The following is a 17,583-nucleotide window of genomic DNA, read 5'->3' as shown; positions in this document are numbered from 1 at the left end:
GATATTGAGTTGTTGTTATACAGGGATGTGCAGGGAATATCGATTGATTTTTTTTTCTTACTCTATAAGAAAAAATGAATTTGAAATTCGCAATGCCGATTTGATCAATCACCAATGGAACTATTTATTAACATTATAATACATGAAATAGGAACTCCATAAACCTAATGTATTATTTATTTATTCGTATATTGATGCGCCCATGTGGGCTTATAATATACGAATAAGTAACAAATTTAATCAAAAGTAACATTTGCATTTAAATTTATATGGAACCCATGCAGAAGAAATAGTATTAACCTAACCTTAACTGTTATTATTACTGAGGTATGTTGTTATAGCCTTCATGTAACTTACTACATTCCGTGCAGTTGAACACATCTACAATTTCTTTGAAAGTATAGACAACTGCATGCAATCTAAGTTTTTAAATGACTGGTATTATTGTTGTTATTAAAAAGAATTATATAAATAAAATTCAAGTCTTCTATCTGAGAGTTTCATCAAATGGTTGTAATTTATAGTTTCTATTTGTAGACAGAATTTATAGTTAATAAACCTTCTATGATATAATAATAATAACAATTTTTGTATTATTTGTATATCGCCGTTTTCGTGAGAAAATCACTCCAGGGAAGCTTAACAACTTCGTATTATAATTCCAAATCATAGACAGTCAATAAACATAACCAAATACTACAACTAAAGACCACGTGATGAAACGTTGCAAATATTTCCAGATTTTCAACCATTAATTAAAATACCGATAAACTTTCATTCTGTTTCCAACGTTTTGTTTGGTGTAGTAAAATATTGATTTTTCAAATAATTTCTCGGTGCATAATAATAATGACTCGTATATACATAAAAAATATTAATTAATTTGCACTAAATATTAAGTTTATGTTTTGGACTGCCTTTTAATTATGCTTTTATGTTGATATTTAATAAAAGTAAAAAGATCAAAATTTTATTAAAATATCCGTGTCATATGATTTTGTCACCTCATCAAACATTATTTAAAATACCACCTCAATTCTCCAAGATATGATAATACAAAACACACATCATTTTCGCTTATTTTGCAGTTGTCTTAGCTTCAGGCTGTTTCAGAAGGTTTTCGAGGTATTTTTAGGGAGCTAGCACCCGCCAGTTAATCGTGCTGATCACTAAAAAGGCTTCCCGGCTGATATGAACAAAACGTTAGATATCTACTCTAAAAACGTGTGATTTATTGCTTGGAAAGATAAAGAAAACGACATTTTTGTGCAACGAATTTGCGATGCGGTGATTACGATTTTTCTACCCTCAATTTTGAATTTAAAATTTTATTAAAGAAATAAATGTGAGATTATTTATCAACTCTTTAATCTGAAATATTGCCTTCAACAGTTGGTCCTGACTAGTTACTAAATTTTCTTAGTGACGTATTATGTATTTATTTTCAATAGAAAGCTATTATCACAAGCAAAAATCGTTAGAACATTTAAACGTAGAACGTAGTCAAAAAATCCGTTTTTTTATTCGTACACAACTGCTGACCCTGTACAAATTGCTACTGTTGAATTTGGCAGCCACCTCTGGTCTGGAGCTCCAAAATACCAGAAAAAACCAATGAATCTGTGAAGAAACGGTCGGTCCGTTTGATTTGATTTCTTGACAAACGGATTGATATCTTTGGAGTACAGGCGTCAGGTAGGTAAGTGGTCGTTGTTCTAACGGTATTACAATGGAAGATGTTCCGAGGAACTAGCATCACTGATTGTTTCGGAGTCAGTGCATAGTCATAATCAACACGGTTACACAGTTGACATTTGTCACACGAGAACGGGTCGCTTCTATGACTCATACCTGAGTTCAACAGATCGATAGAACGGACTCTTCAAGACCCATGTTCACTCCTTCCTCTCCTCAAAAAACCCTCCACACAGTATCCCCAAAGATGACAGCCCCAGAGAGAAATTATAATTTTAATTTGGGAAATTATTTTCTTCAGGGTCTGCTGTGTGGAGTTCATGTAAGAAAAAAAAGAATTACAAATAGGTACAACAAACCATCTGGTGCCAGTGAAATCCAAATGCGGTATGTTTTGAGGCCAAAGTTAATGGAGAGGGGAAAAAGTTGGGGAAGAAGAAGGTCAGGAAGTACCTGGCCATTCAGATCTGGTCAACGTTTCAATTCTGAATGGTGGTAATTTAATGGTGGTGACCAAGGCGATAATGAGAGTATCTTCAACTCTGGAACGTGTCGCTAATATACTGTGCATGTATTTTAAATTAATTAATTGTGATACAACATAAATTGACTTAGTTGATGTTGTGATTTGAACCAGGGACCTTCGGATTGCTAGCCTGGAGCCTTACCTCTCAACTGCAGGGGCCGTCAAAGCAGAAAGATATCCGGAAATAGAGGAATCGATGCTCAACCTCATTTTTCCTGAAAATTTGCACGTTTTTTCACAAATTTATTTCTATTTATCTCGGTTTGAAGAGACCACCAGTGTTGCCAACTCAACTACTTCAAATTATGCTAGAGTGATGGGAAAAATATGCCAGAAATATGCTAAATTCCTTTAAAAATGCCAAAAAAAAGTAAACATAAATTTAACTTAGTATTTGTTGAGAAATAGAGTGCTGGGAAAAATATGCCAGAAAACTGCTAAATTACTTTAAAAAATGCAAAAAAAAAACTAACATAAATTTAACTTAGAAATAAAATCAGTGAAATAATATCTTCATTAACAGCAGCTGATGTGGAAGGCTGAGAGACGGAGTCGTAACTTTTTTTGGTCCCAATGCAGCGTAGTACTTCGTCAGGAACAGTGTAAGAATAACAGCACTTTCCTGCTCTCTTTAGGCCAAATCTCACGTACAAAATGGCATTCAGGGTTCTCACCGCCAAACGATTTCGGAGTTTTGTTTTGACCAGACTCATTTGGCTAAATACACGTTCAATGTCCGCATTTGAATGCGGCAATGTTAAAATAGACATTGCAAACTGACATAAATCACCGAAGGGGTTATTATTAGCTGCATCTTTATATTGCATGACTTCATTCCAAAACTCTACAGTGGAAGTCAAGGATTCCCATTTAATGTGAACTATGTTTCTCCATTGAGACACCAGTTTTTCAATCGATATCATTTTTGTTAGTTAAAAATTTGTTTTTTATTATTTTCATGTTTCTGTAAAAATAAGCCAAATAAATATGCTATATGCTAAAAGCATAATAGTTATGCTAAACATGGAGTAATTATGCCAAATTTAGCATTTAATATGCTAACTTGGCAACACTGGAGACCAACATCCTTACTGAAAATTTTAGTCGATTTGAATGGATGGAGCTGGAAAAATTAAGAGTTTTTCCAGAAATATTACTTTTTGAGTATATTTGGTTGAAAAAACGTTAGACTTAATGGAGTAGAGTGATAAAAACATTAAGTATTATGTCACTAATGGGAACATCGGATAAGAATAAATGCTTTTTGCCAGTTAAATATATTTCTTACGGTGCTTGACCTCCAGTGCTGAGTACTCGCGGTACTAGGGCACATTTATATATTTTGGATAAAAATGATTTAACAAATAATTATAAGCAATAATTAGTCGCCTGAAATATCAATACAAATTGAAAATATCTCCCGAGTAAAAATAAATGCCGCCAACGGGAATTGAACCCGTACCTTCTGATGTCCGGTCAGGTGCTCTGAACCACTGAGCTATGTCGGCTTATTTCCAACACGCCAAACGATTCAATATGTACTAGTACCTCAACCAACCATTACTGCTTACTAAGCCGACATAGCTCAGTGGATACAGATCACCTGACCGGACATCAGAAGGTGCGGGTTCAATTCCCGTTGGCGGCATTTAGTTTTACTCGTTATGTTTGGGGAGACCCTTTGACCTCTCCAACTGGTGTCTCTTGACCTATCGCCTGCATCAGGAGGGATAGATCATTCGTTCCTCACTCCTGGACAAATTTCTGGACTTCCTTCCTCTCCTTCCTTTACTAAACAGTCCCTCCACATCAACATCTAAAGATGACATAGGCCCTGAGAGAAATTATTTTCCTCTGGACCTTCTGTGTGGGGTTATTTTAAAATAATAAAAAAAGTTGACTATTTAAAATCACGTTTACGAAACCAAACCCATTTTCTTCAAAACAACCATAGAATAATTTGGCATTTAACCACCGACACCATCATTATTATTCATTGAAACAGACATTGTAACACTCCTATAATCTCGGTTTAACTGGGGTGCCCATTCTTTAAGTCGCACTGGGCCAAAGTCGTGAAACAATTGACCCTCCTGAGGTAAATACGAGTCAGGCGACCACACTACATTTAGTCTCGTCATATTTTCACATATTATGAAGAGTAAATCCGTTGGTTCGGACTTGATTTCCCAAAGGGAACTTTGCGGCGTGTGGTACTGAAAGATTGCTTTTATTATAAAATTAATTCAACTGAATTCTGATTTTTCGTGATGTAAATAACAAGTGGATGGTAAAAAAGAAAATAAAAACCGAATGAAATAATTAAACCGAATGATAAAATAACCATAGTTATAGGTAATTGTTATCTTTGTTTGATAAAATAAATTCTATTTGAATTTGCAAAACTCAAATAGAATATATTTATTTGAATTTTGATTGTGTTTTCTTGATCAAATGAATAAATTAATTCGATGTAATCTTGAAAGTGGAATTTAACCCACTTCCCAAATCCGATCGAGCTGAAACTCGGCAGATCGACTTGTTGACGATGACAATGTACTCATGCGCACACACGCGCCCATACATGAATTTTTTGAAATTGAAGACATTATATTTATAAATTTACTACAGTAAACACTCAATTTTACTAGAAATAAATGTCGTTACTATCCAATTAGGATATGGCTTAGGTGTAAGCACACAGTTAGTGTTGACTCGTCTCTAGGGAGGAAGGTTCAATCCTCCGACAAACGAAAGAAAACTATGAAATTGTCTACTTGCAGGCTCAATAGTTGACGCAACTGGGTCGAAAATTGAAAAAGTTTTAATGTGTTCTGAATCCGAAATTTAACCACTTTAATTTTCCTTAATTGTTGGATTTCCATTTAAGTCTGAGCTGAGAAAATTAATATAACAGATGATGAATAACATATTGTAGTTCCATTTTTCAAACATTCAATAAGAGGCCGATACAAATTTAAAAAAAAAATTGATTAAAATCTTATCTTAAAAGTACCTACATTCAAATCAGAGAACAATAGTAGCTATATACCTACAACGTAAGTATTATATTCCCAGCACAAAATTAGTGATTGGTTCCTAAAAAATTTAAAAAAATGTGTTAGGCAGGCCGCACACACGAGAGATTTTAGTTGCGTGCATATACATCCGATCCGGTGGTGCGAACACGGGCGACTCAACTACTGTCTCTAGAGTGAGTGCTGCCTTAGCTTATAAATTGACTTACAGACAAATCATTTTAAAGAGCGAACTTTAAGTCTACATATGTATAATGTATATTTGTATAAAATTAATCTTTAATTCATTTTCAATTGATTGAATAAAACACTTATGTTGCTCTGTAAAACAACGACACTAAAGTTTATTGAATCAGTTTCTTTTTAATAATCGATTTGGTTTGGTTTGCTTACTACAACCATAAATAAACCGTTAACTTCAACCATGTAAAAAATCTGACATAATATCGCCATCTTGATTTTCGTTATGTTTTGTTTTCCACGTAGTATATCATCTATTAGTTCAGATGCACTGCTTTACCGACAACGCGGAACGCGAACGGCAACATTCGAAATTTAAAGGAAATGCATTTCCTTTCCATATGTATAATGTACAATGCACACCGATAGTGTTTCAAATTAGTTTGTAATTGTTCTTACCCCGCAGTAGTCCTACAATACAGTTAGTACAGCACTACACAATTTAGAATTTTTTTCAAATGAATCTAATGTGCGTAATTTTTTTTTTTTAATTCTATGCTGATGTAATATTGTTTGGCAGTGCTCAAATAATTTTAAAAACACAACAATTTTTCGTAAACTTTTGGAAAATTTTAAAACATCGTCATTTAAAAGCGGTGCTGCCATCACTACTCGATCTGGTTTTCCTATTCTTCTCCAGCGATGTTGGCATTCGTGATTCGGGGTGATTTGGCCAATCAGCGTCAAGTATTCACTCCACCAGCTGCAGATGGTACCAACCTGATGGTGCTACACAATACTAACTGGAGAGTAATTATTACTCTCTAATGGCCGACACTCAAAGCTCTTATAACTGACTCTACAATGGCGGCGAGCGAACATCGTTTGCATGTGAGTCAAGTTGAATTGGCCGCTTTTGGAGGAGGCGTTTTCTTTTTGAAACATGTCGAACAGTTGTTGATAGAAATGATTTTTCGGTCATTAAAATTGAATACCACAGGTACAGGTACAGATTCATTAAAGGTTTTTTTTTTAAACTTGATTAAATGAGAGATTTCTTCAAAAACACTTGGGACATTTAAACTATTTACAATTTTGTCATTGACTCGTCTTGGGACCATGATTTGATCAAAAGAAACGGGGAAGAGCGAATACATAGCTGATACAAAGGCTTGCGTTCAATCTTTGAGAGAATTTTACATTGAATCTTATTAGGACAATAATTCTCAACACAATTTAATAATTTTGTTCTATTATGGTGATTTGTTTTTGGGGTATTATGCGGTGTTGCGCTACCTCGTTCTTTGGCGTACTTTTCGGACAACATTAGATCAATGTTAAAAAATCAAATTACACATCTGCCCTGATGATGGTCACTGCAATGCCATCCGAAAATATAGATTATAATAATAACATAGATTCTATAATGTTTTCACACTTGCAATCATTTGGATTCCAAATATTGCTACCATATTCAAGTTTACTTCTAATTAAGGCATAGTAAAGGGTTAAGATTGAAAGAGGATCTTTGAAAAGATTACTTATTCTGTGAATAAATCCTATCATTTTAAGTCATCTGAATTTAATGTCATTCATGTGTAAATCAAATATGAATTTAGGATCAAGAGTAATTGCTAGATCTCTTATAGAAGACACTTTTTTAAGAATAATCTTATTAACGACACAGGAAAAATTTTTTGTAACCTTATTTCGAGTGAAGTTTAAAATGTAACATATTTCAACTTTTAAGTGTATATCATTGACAGTACACCGGTTATTTAGTGTATCTAGATCGCTTTGAAGCAGTAGATGATCGGTAACAGACTTAATTTTACGAAAAATTTTAAGATCAATTTTAAGAGAAAATTTTATATTATTATATGTAATACTAATTTATGAATGATTACTATATTTATTAGTAATCCGGTTAAAAACGGAATTGCAGGCCTTAGCGAATGAATTAAGAGGTTTCCCGATAAATTTTTTCATGAAAATCCGGATATGTTCGTATTTCCTCTCGATATATAATATGTAATATAATTCGTTAGCTTTGAATTAATTACACTGAAAATAATATACAAAAAATTAAATTGACTTAAAACACGTTGAATATTTCTGACAAAAGCCATTATTCTTAAAAAAGGTACGGCGTTTATTATGAATCATCCCTTCAAAAAAAAAATTAAACCCTTGTATATTCAATCCAATCTCGCCCCGATTTCCCCGTAACAGGGCATTTCCGATACCTTGTCGCAGGAGTACGCAATCAATGGTTTAAGTATATAAAACTGTAATAATCATACCAACATTTTGTGATAACTAAATTGTACAAATCTTTTTTTAAAAGGTCTTTAATTTCACTTCATTGCTCCGGCAGTAAGTTCATTAAAATTAATTAAAAAAGTTAATTTTGAGATAGCTGCAGTACCTACCTACATAACTTCGAAACAAAACCTCTGTTTTTTTAACATGTTCATCGTGATATGCGGCATATGAATCCTTTTATAAATAAAATGGAGGTTTATTATATTTAGTTAAGGTAGTTTTGATCGCTAGTCATAGGTGGCGGTACTTGCACTGTTGTTCGGCGCTTCCACCCGATCGGTTCCGACTGCACCCGAGGGTAACCGATCATAGATCGGGAACTCAGTTGTGTTTCTATACTCTGACAGAATGAAAAGACTAAAACAAAACGGACGTGTGATAAGACTTGTATTGTAATTATTTACGATAGTAAGCTCCTCGAATCTTTAACGAATCTAACTATATTTTAGAATTTAGACTCCCATAAACAGTATATGTTTTAACAAAGAATACACTCACTAGTTATCGCAGATATTACAATATATTTATACATTCTAATTTGTTTCCCTCTGTAACAATAAAACAATCGAAAGAAGAGCTCTGACTTCACAAAATTAACACACTTATTTCTGCCTAGAATTTCTAAGTAAACTGACTATTTTCAGCTTGCAATATCATTTACATCATGAGCTTTGAAAACTTAAAATAATTCATCAAATAAATTTAAATGTTGCTGACCTCTACCCGACAGTACTGGGAGAGTTATTAAATAATAGAACATCGATCCCTGCCGATGTTAATGGGTAAAATAACTCCCAGAGTCACCCAGCTCAACAAATTCATTAGGGCTTGTAACTGTGTGGCCCGCTGCTGCCCAGTACTGTACATTGTATATTTGTAATGGGAGGTTTTGATATTACAGTTAAATCAGATTCGGACTCGAGTGGAAATTAAAAATTAATTAAGTTTATTGTAAATTGCATGTTATGTAGGTTTTGTTATGTAGATACAGACGGAGGTAAACACCAGGCCGGACTAAGAAGTCTATGAGCTTTATGTTAAACCTTTATTCTTATTTTACACCAAACTTATTCAACGAGGAAAACATCAATGTGGTGTAGATACTCCGGGTACTACGTACCAACCTGCAAAAAAAACACAATTTTTTTCGATACATAGATTTTTTCATTCAGAATCAAAAGTTTTGTGTCTCTGGGGTTTCTCACGAACTCTCTAATTAAATAAAAATCCGGCTTCAACAAAATACTTGAACTTTTAATGTGATAGATATAAAATGGCCCTGATTCAATTCAGTTTATTCATTTTAAAAACATTACAAAATTTTTAATTTTAATGCGTTTTCAAAACACATTTGGTAATAACAATTCTTACGTGGGTATTTCAACTGCACTGGTGCACGATTCTGTTCATGAACAAGATTTCTCTTTCCACAGGCATGACCATTGGCAAGTTATATCTAGATTGTTGATATCTGGATTAGCAGGCGGTCAGAATAATATGGACATCATCCTTGAGGTTTTCTCTTCATATATTATTATATTGTTCTCGATAGTAACGCCATCAATAGGAAACCTAATAAACTAATCTAGTTCCATCTATGGGTGATCTCATATACTTATATCAAGGATTTAAAAAAAACGTCACTCGAAAAGGCTTTAGTCGCATTTGGTGACTGTTGTGTTACCACAAACAGTTCTCCAACTCGTCGTGGAAGGAGATTATAAATAATTGGTTCTTTATGATTAATCAGTGATTTATTAATACTTTGCGTATTAGTCGACCTAACTAGAAGCTGGCTAATTGAGATCTGAAACAGAGAGTTTGTCTGGGAGCATTCTCACTGGCCCTGGCGACTACTGGCCACTGGCTGCCATCTTGCGGTCTTCCAAGCAAGCTCTATGCACTGCCCTCTATGAGTGCATCTGTGAATCTCTTACTTCCTAACAGTGACCCTACGGGAATAGCCAAATACTTACAAATATATATACCCAGTATACATCTTCTTCCCGTCCCCACTCTCTTTAGCTTTGCAATCATCCTACTGACTCGGCTCCCGACTGCAGGGAGCAATTAGAATTCTTCTGCTGTTTCTAGAAAAAATGATAGCATTGTGAAAATAAATAAAAATAAAATATAAAAATCAGAGGGTAACGAATCCACCCCTACGTATCTATGTCCCACCCCTTAGCGGTGTAACGGTTCGTTATTTCGCCGTTGATTTCGTTACATGTATAACAACGTTATTTCTGAAAGTAAACAACCCTTTCCGTGGGGGCGGTTAACTGTGGCCATTTTTTAATCCCACAAATGGAAAACAACGCCAGTTTTACTTAAAAAAAAATTAAACGGGAATTTAAGTACATACTGATTTTCTTTGTTTTAATCTTTAAAATAACAGAAATAATTATTATATAATGACTCTGATAATCAATCAAGACGAACCAAAGGTATCAAAATGCTGGGTTGTATACGAAACCTGTATCTTTTAATCATTTAAAATAATATTCACAACTCTCAAACGAAAAATGTGAAACAGAAAAAGTTTTTGAAAGGAATTGACCCTACGATCTCAGCCTTGACGGGGATTTGCTTTACCATTGAACTAATTCAACGCTGATTTTTGATTAAGATCTACTAACATCATCTTCATTTTATTAACACACATTTTTGGGTGCTATCTTTATACACGATTGCGGCTTGTGAATACTATCTTCAATTTTTTTTATTTGTTTTTGGGGTGTTATGCCGTGGTGCGCTAACTTCTTCTTTAGCCAACTTTTCGGACAACGTAACAGTGTCCATCATCAGGGCAGATGTGTAATTGATAGTGGTGAAAAGTGTGTTTAAGAACGTCTGTGCGATACCGTGTTGCCAGCTCACTATTCTACGAGCTGGTTTTACAGTAAAATTTAAAATGGTTTTCTGCGCTTAGCTTTGGTGGAGCCGTCAATTACCGAATACCAAGAACTATTGAGCTTAGCTCCGTCGTCTTTATTGATATAAATGGATTTTTGTGAATTTCGATTGCTTATGTAATTAGGCGAGCTCTGTGAGTTTTGGGTCTTCCCAGGACTTTTATTTATTTATTTGGAAAAGTTGACAGCAAATCTTTAATTATATAATGATACAATAATAATATTATTAATTATGCCAATTATGAACTTTCCACTGATGAATAGTTAATGGTGTTACAATGGTGTACAATGGCATAGAGATGTTCTCTTAAATTAATTTCTTGTTTAGTTAGAAAATATTAAAAATATTAAAATAAAGGAGGGTGGGGGGGAGGAGGGGGAAATATAGGATAAGGATTAAGAGGCAAAGGACGGGAATATATAGGAATTGAACTTCTAGTTTGAGTTTTGTTGATTATTGGGTTTTTGTTTTATGTCACGTAAAGTCGAGTTAAATATGTCAATATGGTTATAATTTAAGTTAAAAGAGTGTGTGGATCTGTAGATAAATGAGTTTTGTTTGGAATTCGTCTTACAATGAGGGAGATTAAAAGTAAGCGACTGTCTGCTGTTGCGATTGGGAACATGGAATAATAGGCGTTGAAGAAGATCAGGACTATCGATTAAATTGTTTGTAATTTTGAATAACATTACCGAATCTGCTATATTTCTTCGGAAAGTTAACGTCTGTATATTGAAGAACTTTGCAGAGTCTTCATTACTGGTATGAGATCGAAAAGAGCGGAAATTAAGGTACCTTAAAAATCTATTTTGAACACTTTCAATTCTATTTTTATGTATTGCATAGCCTGGATTCCACACTTGTGATGCGTATTCAAGGATACTACGAACGTATGAGAAATACAGTGTTTTGAAAGTAGCAATATCTTTGAATTGTTTACAGGAACGGATTATGAAACCCAGCATAGAAGATGCGTTAGTGACTACGTGGTCAATATGTTTATTGAAATTCAGTTTACTATCAAGTATAACCCCAAGGTCCTTAATTTCTCATTTGGTAGATAAAGGTTGATGATTAATTGAGTATTCGTGTTTAAATATGTTTTTGTTTCAGGAACAAATCTAAAGAAGTAGCCAGTTTCAATCAAATGCTTGGCGATTGCCGATTTGTCAGGATGGCCGAGTATACTCTAAAATCATATTTAACTATCTTCAATTATTAAACATTACAATTTGAGATTTTACTCAATAAGTTATTCCTGCTTGAAAGTATAGTTTTTCCCTCAAATTATACGAAAAGTTCTGTGAACAGTTAGCAGACATTGCGTCCAAAAATGTATGATTCTAACTATCTCTTTTTTAATAAATCAAAACCAAAATTTCCTCGGAAATCATGAGATACGTAGGTACTTACGTAAATATAAGCTACATATATTATGTAACATCTATTTTCAAATATGGAATTATACAATTTTTCCGAAAAAACATCACGTATCAATGACAATTCAATTTTTTTCAGGCAGGTAGGTACCATAATAAGAAAGTCTAAACAAATACAAACGATGTTAACATTTTAATAAAAAAAATAGTTAAAACTGTTTGAAATCTTTATAAAACGTTTTTCAACCATGAAATTAGCGGTAAACACCAGATTATATTTTTCTAGACGATGAATTAGTAACTTTCTAGTGGATCCTTCCAGGAACATTTGATAATTTACTCTTACGTTCATCAGAAATAATTAAAATAAACCCCTAAGAAAGATCAATTTTCTAGACCTGCCAGGGCAAAGTCAACCGTAGGTCCGTCCATTACACCGGGCCGTGCGCTGAATATTGTTTTTACTCGACTTCATCACTTATTTCGTTAAGATTCCCTTTATCAGGGCAATAACGCCCCCTTGTGGGCGCTGGAGGCTCTCAAGGGGACAGTAGAAGGCGATATAGTATCAGATAACCTTCACGATGATTTTAAGGAACGATTCCAGGACATTTTAAACATGGACATACTAGACTGAGTGATTTATCCTTTTTCAAATGTCAACACAGCAGACTCATTCCAGTTAGAATATCACCTTATACAATTGACAACAGACGAAGAATTAAAAGTTAAATTCAAGAATGGCTACCAAGAATTTTGGTAGCAGAAGCGAACCTCCCAACTGTACCCTGGCTTAGGATTATGGTCAGTTGTTCAACGATTTCTGACAGTATTCATTTCGTCGTATTTATGTGAACGTGGATTTAGTCTTGAAGCAACGTTATTAACTAAAAAAAGAAATCAGCTGCAAGTTAGTGAGTGAATATTTAAATGAATGTTTAAGTGAAATCGATCGTGATATTAACATTATATAAGTTATATCCTTCACAGTTTTAAATTCAAAGCCTTATTTAAATGTTAATATAAATATGACTAACTGGTAAGCATTATTTCTTCTCATTAAAACATTCTTTGATCTCAGGTTACAGGATATGGGTCCACTCCCTATCTATCCTATCCATATAATAATGTATGTTTATAAATTAACATTTACTGTTTTTAAGATACGCAACATATGGTAATGTAAAAAGATAACTTAAAAAATATGGAGAAAAATGAATTTTCTTTAAATCTCAAAGTTGACGGTGGTCGAAATAAGTTTGAGAACCTTTATAGATTTGATAGGGAAAATTCTCTATCCAATATACCAGAGCCGCGTATCGCATATTTTTGTTCACGGCTGCTTCACTTACGTCGTTAAGATTCTGGATTTATTATAGGGTATTGTATTATTTTAATTTAACGCATTATAATTTTTTTAAATTTCAAATATATATGGTGTAATGGATATAATTTTCCTAGAAATAATATTCTAAAAATAGAATTAATATAACTTTTTTCGAGTTTTCTCTTGGCACGGTGATATTTTGGTGTAACTTCAATAATAGCCCTTTTTCGTGTACTTTGGACCACCCTTTGCCGAATTTGGTTATGGTTTGGTCAGAGATGATTTCAGCACAGTCGTTATTACAAGGGGTACATTTAATACTAATACTTTGAAAACCGTAAAAAGGGGAACGATTTTTCCAGAAGTTTCAGTGAAATATTGCAATTTTTAATATCTCAGTAAGAGAGAAACAACAATGAACAACGAATGATGGATTCTCTAAGACCATATCAATATTTTTTTTCGATCCATCGCCGGGTAGGAGGGTTCAATCCTCATTCGCGCATATGTAACCAGCCTTCAAGGATTGTTAAAAACAGTTACGTGATTAATAAATTGGTGTTTTCCTATTCCTACTGACAGTTGTTTCGGTCCGCTAATTGGCTAAAACGAATGATCTATCTTCCCTTTTTGTTTCATTGAGTTTTATTTTCAATTGTACATTTGTTACTTAAATTTTGTTTACTTTGCTACCGATTTCGATACAACCTTATCAATAACTAGCCATCTTAAAAATTTTAAGATTGCTAGTTAATGACACACGGTTGTGTCGAAGTCGGTAGCAAAGTAAACAAAATTTAAGTAACAAATGTACATTGGAAAATAAAACTCAGTATAACAAAAATGTCAGTCGAGTGATTTGTGTTCACAACATCATCATATCATTTAATTAATACATTCCGCAAAAGAAACTCAGGAAAAACTTTATTTTTAACATACTTTGAAGGTTATTCCCATCAATGTAATATATCATTGAATAAGATGATGATACTAATAAATCTAAACGAAACAGGAAACAGAAAATAAATAGATAACGGTCATCACTAGGAATCGAACCCAGGATCTCTTGTCTTACGGGGACAGGCGTCTTAAACCACTCGACCATTGGAACCTATTTATGAAACGTCATTTTTGTAGATCTCATATTTTAAATTCTGAATTAACAATAGTTTATCCTATATTTCGGGTTCCATATACATGGCAAATTATGACAAACGATTGCTCAAAACATTTTTGCAAAATTCGCATAATACGCCAAAAATCGCTCTAGTGGGTCTACCTTAAAAAACTATAATAGAACAACTTCTTAATTTAAACACCAGGAATTTATTTTTCTATAGAGTTGTAGTTTCGTTAAAAAAAAAACACATTTCTTGTAATTTCTTGTAATTACCTTCAAGAATTGTCTGCATTTTTAAATCTATAATATATCTCGTATGTACTTACAAGTACATTAAATTTTTAAAAGGACCTAGGATGAAAATTACTTTGCGAATTGAAAATATTCCACAAAAATAGTTGGCTACGGGCAGTTGGGTTTCTCATGCAGAATACACAAAAAAAACTATTAGAAATGATGTATTTCCGAATATATTTTCAAGAAATATTTGTAAAATATAGCACTTTTTTACAATGGAAAAAATAATATTCGTCATAATATTAGTGTGGTAGATAATTTTCTAGATACTTGATTTTGTTTTTGTTGAAACCGACTTTAAAAATATATTATTTTATTATCTACAGTGTACCTAATTTTAACGCAATAGGCCACTTGCATCACATCATTTTGTTTCGGTCTTATCAAAAATTCTAACACATTATGCATTTTTTTTAATCATTTTTTTTTCAAACCACGGTGATTTTTTGAAAATATCAATTTAAAAATATACATAACTTATATAACTTTGTGCAAAACAAAGAATTAAAATATCAAAAATCATTAAAAAAAACGACCAATTCCACACCAATGGCAAAGGGAAATAATGAGGGATACCAAAAAAATATATCTCATAATCATTTTATATTATTCTTTTCCTTGATCCATCTTATTGACTTATTTTAATATTAAAAGAAATATAAAGGGGAGGTTTATCAACAATTTGAAACAAATAAACAAAAATTTATAAAATCCGAGATTTTTTTGGATTTATATTATAATAAACGGTATAGAGTATTTTGAACAGCCGAACATTCTTGTAATTAAACTCTTAAACGTATCTAAATCTTAACAAATTTTCAAATTTAAATTATACTAATACTCATATTTTATTATATAGTTTCATTTTGTTAAAGTCGGTGCCCTCACCGTTATGCTCCTTCAGCTGCTTGTGCGAATCTGTACGAACTTTACTTAATAACATCTGTCAAAATACAAATAAAGTCGGTGCTCTCACCGTTATGCTCCTTCAGCTGCTTGTGCGAATCTGTACGAACTTTACTTCATCACATCTGTCAAAATACAAGTTTAGTCGGTGCCCTCACCGTTGTGCTCCTTCAGCTGCTTGTGCGAATCTTAACGAACTTTACTTAATAACATCTGTCAAAATACAAATAAAGTCGGTGCCCTCACCGTTATGCTCCTTCAGCTGCTTGTGCGAATCTGTACGAACTTTCTTCATCACATCTGTCAAAATACAAGTTTAGTCGGTGCCCTCACCGTTATGCTCCTTCAGCTGCTTGTGCGAATCTGTACAAACTTTCTTCATCACATCTGTCAAAATACAAGTTTAGTCGGTGCCCTCACCGTTGTGCTCCTTCAGCTGCTTGTGCGAATCTGTACGAACTTTACTTAATAACATCTGTCAAAATACAAATAAAGTCGGTGCTCTCACCGTTATGCTCCTTCAGCTGCTTGTGCGAATCTGTACGAACTTTACTTCATCACATCTGTCAAAATACAAGTTTAGTCGGTGCCCTCACCGTTGTGCTCCTTCAGCTGCTTGTGCGAATCTTAACGAACTTTACTTAATAACATCTGTCAAAATACAAATAAAGTCGGTGCCCTCACCGTTATGCTCCTTCAGCTGCTTGTGCGAATCTGTACGAACTTTCTTCATCACATCTGTCAAAATACAAGTTTAGTCGGTGCCCTCACCGTTATGCTCCTTCAGCTGCTTGTGCGAATCTGTACAAACTTTCTTCATCACATCTGTCAAAATACAAGTTTAGTCGGTGCCCTCACCGTTGTGCTCCTTCAGCTGCTTGTGCGAATCTTAACGAACTTTACTTAATAACATCTGTCAAAATACAAATAAAGTCGGTGCCCTCACCGTTATGCTCCTTCAGCTGCTTGTGCGAATCTGTACGAACTTTCTTCATCACATCTGTCAAAATACAAGTTTAGTCGGTGCCCTCACCGTTATGCTCCTTCAGCTGCTTGTGCGAATCTGTACGAACTTTACTTAATAACATCTGTCAAAATACAAGTTTAGTCGGTGCCCTCACCGTTGTGCTCCTTCAGCTGATTGTGAGAATCTTAAAGATCTTTACTTAATAACATCTGTCAAAATACAAATAAAGTCGGTGTCCTCACCGTTGTGCTCCTTCAGCTGCTTGTGAGAATCTGTACGGTAATTACATCGGTCAAAATGCAAATTTCAGAGGGCGCGGATGTTTTTTCATTGTTTTAAAATGAAGATAATTGTAAATATTGTATAATTGTTTTAAACAACGTTTGCAGGCTGTAAACGTAAGAGAATTAATGTTAAATGTCAACATCAAAAAGTTGACGGAAGCCTCAGTCCATAAATAAATCACTCACTAGATCGACATCTTTGGGCTTTTTGTATTAAAAAAAAAGTCCAAAAAAACAATAGATATGCCAACATATAGACAGTACAATTCTCATTCGGAGCCTACTTATTATACTTTACACCAATGAAAAACTCTGAAAGTTTATTACATAGACTTTCAGAGTTTTTCATTGGTGGATATAGTTAGGCAATAATATGACGTCAAAATATTCACGGTTCCAATTTTTGGTACTAGTTATACCGCCCTGCCTCAGTGTTGCTATATTTAAAAAAATCTGTGTGGAATTTTATAAAAACAAATTAAGAATTAAATTAAATCGGAGACCGGCCGGACATTTTTGTGTATCGCGTCACGAGCAAAAAATTTGTTTAATTGTTGGATTTGTTTATTTTATTATTAAAAAAAAAAAAATATATGTTTTTTCAGTATCATTTTCGTATTCCT

This window comes from Hesperophylax consimilis, chromosome 21 (assembly GCF_061612785.1).
Source record: "Hesperophylax consimilis isolate HC1 chromosome 21, BYU_Hcon_1.0, whole genome shotgun sequence".
Lineage (NCBI taxonomy): Eukaryota > Metazoa > Arthropoda > Insecta > Trichoptera > Limnephilidae > Hesperophylax > Hesperophylax consimilis.
Note: the sequence above shows the minus strand (reverse complement) of the source record.